Here is a 7,454-nt window from a genome sequence, read left to right as displayed (position 1 = left end):
GTTTTTTTAAAACTTTGTAAATAGATCTTCATTTCAATAAGCATTTTATTCTCATTTTGGTGTCAACTCAAAACGTTTGCATCATGATTCAATTGGTGAAATAATATATGGAAACTAGTAGATGTATAAAACATGCAAACCCCCCCCCCCCCCCCCCCCCCCCCCAAATGACAATTAATATATCTAACCACCAGTAAAGATTTTAAGAAACTAGCAGCCAAAAACTACTTAAGGCAACTTGTTTCGGATGACATTTATATATATAATTAAGTAAGCATTTGAAAAGTTATTTCAAATTAAACGCAGTTATAAATTTGAATAAACGAGAATAGTTAAACACAAATCCTTTATTGATCATATTAATTTAAAATAGCTAGATCAAAGTACCAAACAGACAAGAATAGAATACCTACAACGAAATAAAATGAAAACTAAATGTATGAAATACATATAATAATTAAGAAGTAATGGATGGACCATAACGAGCTTCGTATATGATTACATATAATGTGAGATTATTGATTTGTAACGAAAGATGCAAGAGAGAGTTCACATAATTAACCATATCTCGACTTCCAAGTTGAGGATTCTTCTACAAATCCTTCAAAGTTAATCTCAACAAGATCTAATAAGCCATCAATTTGTGACAAATGATACTCCAACACAATTTCTCAATTTGTATAGAATCTTTACTCATTTGATACTTTTTCATGCAACTCGTAAAGACTTGTTGCTTCGGGTTATCCAATTGTCCATTTAACGTTTGATTCGAAAGGTATGAAAGGTCATCGGTGACGACACAAAGTGTTCGATTAACGAAGATGGTACGAAGACTTGTCAAACGTGACTTTAAATAATCATTAGGATTAGAGCTTACCACAAAAATGCAATATGATCTTAATTTCAATTTAGCTATGTTGTTTTAGGTTTTGTTTTAGAAAATTATTTTCGAATTCAACTTTGTAAATTCTGAAAACATATTCATTGAATCAAAATTTAAAATACAAATTTTTATTAAATAATAAAAAATGTTAGACAATAATCTCAATTCATTCCGAACATCTTTAAAAATAGCAAAATAAATTAAAATATTTACAAGCTATAGCAAAATTTTGGATTCTATCACTATTTTGTAAAATCTACTATTTTAAAAAGTTTTCCGATATATATGTATATATTATGTATGAGTTATAAATTATATAACATTACGTAAAAGTTAAAGTAAGAGTGTTCAGCGATACTTGACATTACATTTCATCTAGAGGTGAAACGTTTGAATTTTCCTCTAGTTTTTGTACTAAAAGGATTAAATAAAAATATCTATATAATTTATTTGCAAATAAAAATGTTTATATTTTGTAGAAAAATAAAGTGTAGTGTATTTTTGTCTTTTATTGTTTTTATTATAAGTGAGATGTAAATAGTTAGTTTGTTTTTATTATTTTGGAAAAAATCTGTAAATATGATGAATTTTTTCAAACATATAAAAACCACCAAAATATTTACATTGTATAGAACAAATTTGAAAACGGAAAAAGATCATAAGCTCACAATGAAAAATACCAAAAATGTCTCAGTCAACACGCACTTAATTGACCACTTGCACACGAATATATTTGGTACACGATCTCTTGTACCAAAATCGTTTAGATTTGGTTAAATGATCGTTTAGATTTTTATCTACCCAAATCTAAACTTTTTTTTTTTTCAAGATCTTTTATGTTTGTTAGATTTGGTTGTAGTCAAATCTAAACGTGTACCAATATCCAATGATGAAAATATTATATTATCACCTTACCATGAAAATTTATGATTTTAATTGTGTTTGTTTACTAGATGAAAATTTTAATTTTATCTCCAAATGACTATTTAATTAGATTAAAAGAATTAAAAGTAAAATATAACAAAGTGACAAAATATTTAAATAATTTCGAAAATGAAAAAAGCCTACATGCCTACAATGGAAAATACAAAAAATGTCCCGTAATTAATTGAAACCCAACGTATAATGTATTTGGTAAACGATCGTTTAGATTTGACTTTTATTTCCTATACAATTGTTTAGATTTGATCATTTAGATTTCAGTAGCCATTTTTTTTTCAAGAATTTTTGTTACACGATTGTTTAAATATGACTATCTGGTACATGACTATTTAGATTTAATCAGTTTTATATATAAAAAAAAAAGTTGAATGAAAGAAGAGTAAAAAACGATGGAAAGAAAATGAAAAATTACACCTAATATTACAAAATATTCAAATTTTGTAAAAAAAATACTCATTTTTTAAATTAGACACTTGAAAATGTATTTATACTCTTTTATTTTGAATGGTACGAGGTTTTTCAACATAATTTTTTAAAATTATTTCATTATCTCTCGTAACTATATCCAACATATCTTATTATAAATTGATCTTTTTTTTCAAAAATAACAAAATGATCCAATATTTACAAAATACAACAAATTTTGAAATTTTATTAACGATAGACACTAATAGACATTGATAGATTTTTATTCATGTTTAGTCTATCAATACCTATCCGTCAATATAAAATTTTTGCTACATTTTATCATTTATAAAAATGAATTCTTATAAATTATAATTACCTTGCCATATATATATATACCTTTTTTAAAACGTCAAGGAATCTTTTTGTTAGGCAGTTAAAAAGGGAAATTGTTGTTTAATAAAGTTATTTTAGTTTGATTTGTGATGAAAATTAATGTAGAAAAATATTTGTTGGCATTTGCATGCATTTATTATTATCTTACTATATACATATGCCTTTAGTAACGCCTTACCCAACTTATGACATATAATATACACATCTTTGAAATCAAAACCTTACCATATATATAAACATGCAATGCTTTTATTCTTATTTATTTATTTATTTCAAGCTCTACTTAATTGAAAATTTAATGTTAAACTTCTGCATATAACTTAACCTTCCACCAAAGTCTTTTTTTTTTCTTTTCATTTCTATTTAAAGATGAAGAATTCCGACTCCTTTTATTTGGCGAAAGAATGTTTTTATTAAACGCGCTCTACGAGTCTATTTCTCTCTTCAACTATAACTCATATCGCCTCTTATTACTCAACTTTCTAGACTTTTACTTTTGAAGCTATGCTTCTTATTTTTGGCGAGAGGAGACGACATTGGAGTTGTTATTTTAATTGAATGAAAGAATGAAATAAATTTTTGAAATTTTTATACTTTTTGGCTTAGCTTTAACTTTGAATAAACCGTCTTATTTTAAAACATCTTAATAGGATTTTCAAAAAATTTCACAAGCTTTAGCTCTGACCTCACACACCCCTAAATTTAGAGTCTTGCAAGGTCTTCATTATAAAAAATGAATGATAAGATTATTCGGCAGAAAAATTTTACGAAAGAGGTTTGAGGTAAAACTTGCTCGCTTAATAAACTTTAGAAAGATTTCCTAAATAAGTTTCCTTGATATTAAACGCCTAGATCATAAATGAAACTTTATTTCACATAGTTTAGTTGGGTGAATATTGTTAAAGTGCTAGGAGAAATTAAAGCCCTAAAATGCAAGCAGCCAAACTTGCGTACAAGTAAAACTAAAAGTGAAAGAATGATGTCAAAAGTCATAGCTGCATTAAAAATATTATAACTTCATGGATATATAGATTAAGTAAACAAAGGATAAAATTACAGTAAAAAGATTCAATACAAAATATTTTTCCTTTTAACACTAGAAGAAATCTGGCCTTTAATGTCGTTTTTCAAAAAATGGATGTTTAATGTCGTTTTTAAACCGACATCAAAAGGAAAGGATTAATATCGGTTTAAACCCAGCATTAATCTTTTCTCTTTAATGTCAGTTTAAAACTGACATTAAACATCCGTGTTTTTAAAACCGACATTAAACCTCCATTTTTATTTTCTTCAACTGACATTAAAGACCATATTTCTTCTAGTAAAAATTTATGCTCAATTATATCCACCATTTCGTGTGTTCAACATATCATGCTTAAAACTATTTTACATAAGCTTCTTCGAGGATATTTTGATCCTCCTTTTAGTGGTACAAGAGTCACGTAAAGCTATTATGCTAGTACAAGTCTCTTAGCAATTGGAAAAAAAGTTATATTAAAATGAACTTTTGTCACTAAAAAACTTGATGAATTCATAACGTCATATTAATTTTAAGTACTCTCAATTAAAGTTTAACTGTGTTCTTCTCAATTTGGAGGGTGTCGAAACTGTAGTTCAATGGAGAAGTGTTTATCCTTTTTCCCTATAGGTGCAGAACTGACTTATAAGACAAGAGTGATTACTAAAGTTTTTATACCTAGTTGAAAGTTAATCTTATGTCTTACCCTTCAAAATACCATATTTTTGTTGTGCTCAAAGATGAATATACCCCACTACATTCTTTTTCTGCAGTTTCACTTTTTCAACAATGATAGAGAATATGTCGATGATATGGGAAGCTACAAAGACTTACTATTATGTTACAAATGTAGATATTACAACTTGTTTGAGGAATTTTCTCTTTACTCCATATTAGCTACACTTTCTTTATATACTTTCTCTAGCCCACCTCTATTGCATATTTCAAATATGTTTTTTTGATAGGTTCTATTATTTATGCATTATCATTTGGTTTGGCATTGTTGGATATCTAGATTTTTTTTAACTTTGGAGGGTAAGCAGATAATATGGGAAATATGTTATCAGTTGAGGGAAGGAACATATCGAGGAAATTAATAGTAATTAGCACCCAGTTTTAGTGGTCAAGTTCATCCATTATCTACAAGATGTTATCTAACTTGGTTGTATGTCCGATCAAACCCATTTTATACTAAGGATTTTAGTTGAGAATATCATATCTAATTTCCTAAAGTCATCTCTGATTTTTTTTTCTATTATTGTTGGTAGGCTCATCTCTGACCTCTGAGCATTTCTCGTTGACTTACACTATTGAATAATTAATAGAGTGTGGTGTATGGTGGTGGGTGAGTTGAGTTGTTTATGCCTTAAATATCCATTGGCTCCATTGATTTGAGGTAAATATTCAAAGATTGAAGTTGTGATATCAATTAAAGAAGACAATTCTGTTTTTGTGGAGGTGGTTTTAGAGATGAAGATGGAATATTGGTATGCAGATTGTATTCTGTTTTTTGGTATGCACAAACATAGTATTTACTTCCTCATATTCATGTTATCTTTGTAAATTCTAATGGAGCCTACAAAGTTCACAATATTTCCTTCAAAGAAGCTAATCAGGGTCATCAAAATGCACTGGTTGTTTTTAGAAATGAAGGATTCGACCATGGTTCAAGCAACAAAGAATATTTTTAGAGGTGAAGGATTACCGGTTGGTTGTTTATGCTTGTACAGAAAATCATGTTATATGTATTATGATAGTATTTACACTGGTTTTGATTAAGGGCTGTAATTCCACACTTGTAAATTATTCAAACTTGATTAGAAATGTACGAATATTACAAAGTTATTATAGCGTATCTATATTAAAGTATCGATCATTTGTTTCTATATGAGTCTTATGTATTATAACATTATTGTCATTAAAATGGTTCGTGTTATGACAAAGCGATAAGGAGATATGAAAGAACGGTACTACTTGAGAAATTTGCAACAAAAAATAAATGTCATTATATTAAAACAATGACATTTTTGTTATAAAAAAATTATCACGATTGCCTTAAATTTGACATGAAAAAATTGTTGTCAATAGCAAAACAATGACATTTAGTTTTCTAAAAAAACGGTCACGATTGACATATATTTGACAGAAAAAAATTATCGTCAATAGCAAAACAATGACATTTAATTTTTTTAAAAAAAACTGTCACAATTGCCTTATATTTAACAAAAAAAGAAAATTGTCGTCAATTTCGAAAATATGACATTTATTTTTTTTAAAAAAAGAACTATCACGATTGACATATCCTTAACATTTAAAAAATGTCATAATAAACAAACTTGCGACATTTTTTTAACTGTTGTTAATATGCAAATGATGACAGTTATTTATTGTCATAATATAAAATATGACATTTATTTGTTGTCATAAAATAGTAATTAACAACATTTATTTTTTGTCAGGAAAAAACTTATTGCAACAGTTATTGCAACAGTTATTGAAAACTGCCATGGAAGAACTTTCCATGCCTCTCGATACTATGACTGTAAATAACTGTCATAGATTTTATTCGTGACAAAAAATAATTGTCATTGTAGACCATTTTTTTTGTAGTACAATGAATTTAAAAAAATAATTGCTTGATTATCATCTGACATCTTCTCTTTGATGTTATTGTGATCAACTATAAATTTTTAAATTCATAAAAAGAAAAAAAATCACACCTTTACTTTGGTCCATTTTATATCTAAAGAATTTCTCTTCTAGATATAATTTATTTGAGAATGACTTTATCAAACTGGTTTGTAACAGTTGCCTCATCCACTAGCCTAAGCACTCCAACTGAAACAACAAATTATCGGACACCATCTTTTGTATCGAATGAAACTTTCAATAGAACTTATAAAAATATAAACCTAGAACTCATTGCCCAGAATAGAGAAACAAAGAGACGACAATATATAGTAGTTTGATTCCACTTTCAAACAGCTTGAAATGATTTTATTAAAAAGCAATAGAAAATAAAAATTACAGAAAATAAATAAAAAGATAAACAATATGTAACTTAACCACGATCGAGACAATTAGGTTGAGAGCAAACTCCACCAAATAACACCCAATGAATTGGGAGACCTATACGTGGACCAACGCCTCACTTCAAAACCAAGTTCGACAAAGTACCCACAACATAGCAGTACTCACCTGTTAAACACCCTTTTCTCCCTCGAAGATCTCAAAGATACAGAAATCTCACTCTCTCTATGATGTGTGTTATGCAGCTGCCCAACTTCTTCTTTCTTCTTCTTCTTCTTCTTTCTTCTTCTTCTTCTTCTGTTCGCTTTCCTCAACTTTTTTTTTTCTTTTTAAATAATATTTTTTTAAAAAATAACATTAAAAAATAGTATGAAAGAAAAAGTATCAACAAAAAAAAATAGAGTAGTGAAGTTGTAGACAACTTCTTTATTGTTTTTAATATATATATATATATATAATATGTTTCATATTTGAATTATATATATATTAAATACATCCATTTCTAAATTCTAATCTTAAAAATATTTTTTTATTAAATTAACATCAACTTTCCAATTTTCCTTAATTAACAAAACTTATTGACTCTTTTTTTTTTCCTTTATTTATATATATATATATTAAACCTCACTCTCCAATTTTCAATTTTAATTTGATTATTTTCTTATTGACACTTATTTATTTCTTTTCTGTTTTTTATTTATATATATAAAATATGTTTCATGATTAAATTAGGGAAGTTTGCAAAAATAGCAACAAAAAAAAAAAAGATAATAAGACTCA

This window comes from Cucumis sativus, chromosome 5 (genome assembly GCF_000004075.3).
Source record: "Cucumis sativus cultivar 9930 chromosome 5, Cucumber_9930_V3, whole genome shotgun sequence".
Lineage (NCBI taxonomy): Eukaryota > Viridiplantae > Streptophyta > Magnoliopsida > Cucurbitales > Cucurbitaceae > Cucumis > Cucumis sativus.
The sequence above is the reverse complement of the archived record's forward strand: the minus strand, read 5'-3'. Positions refer to the sequence as shown.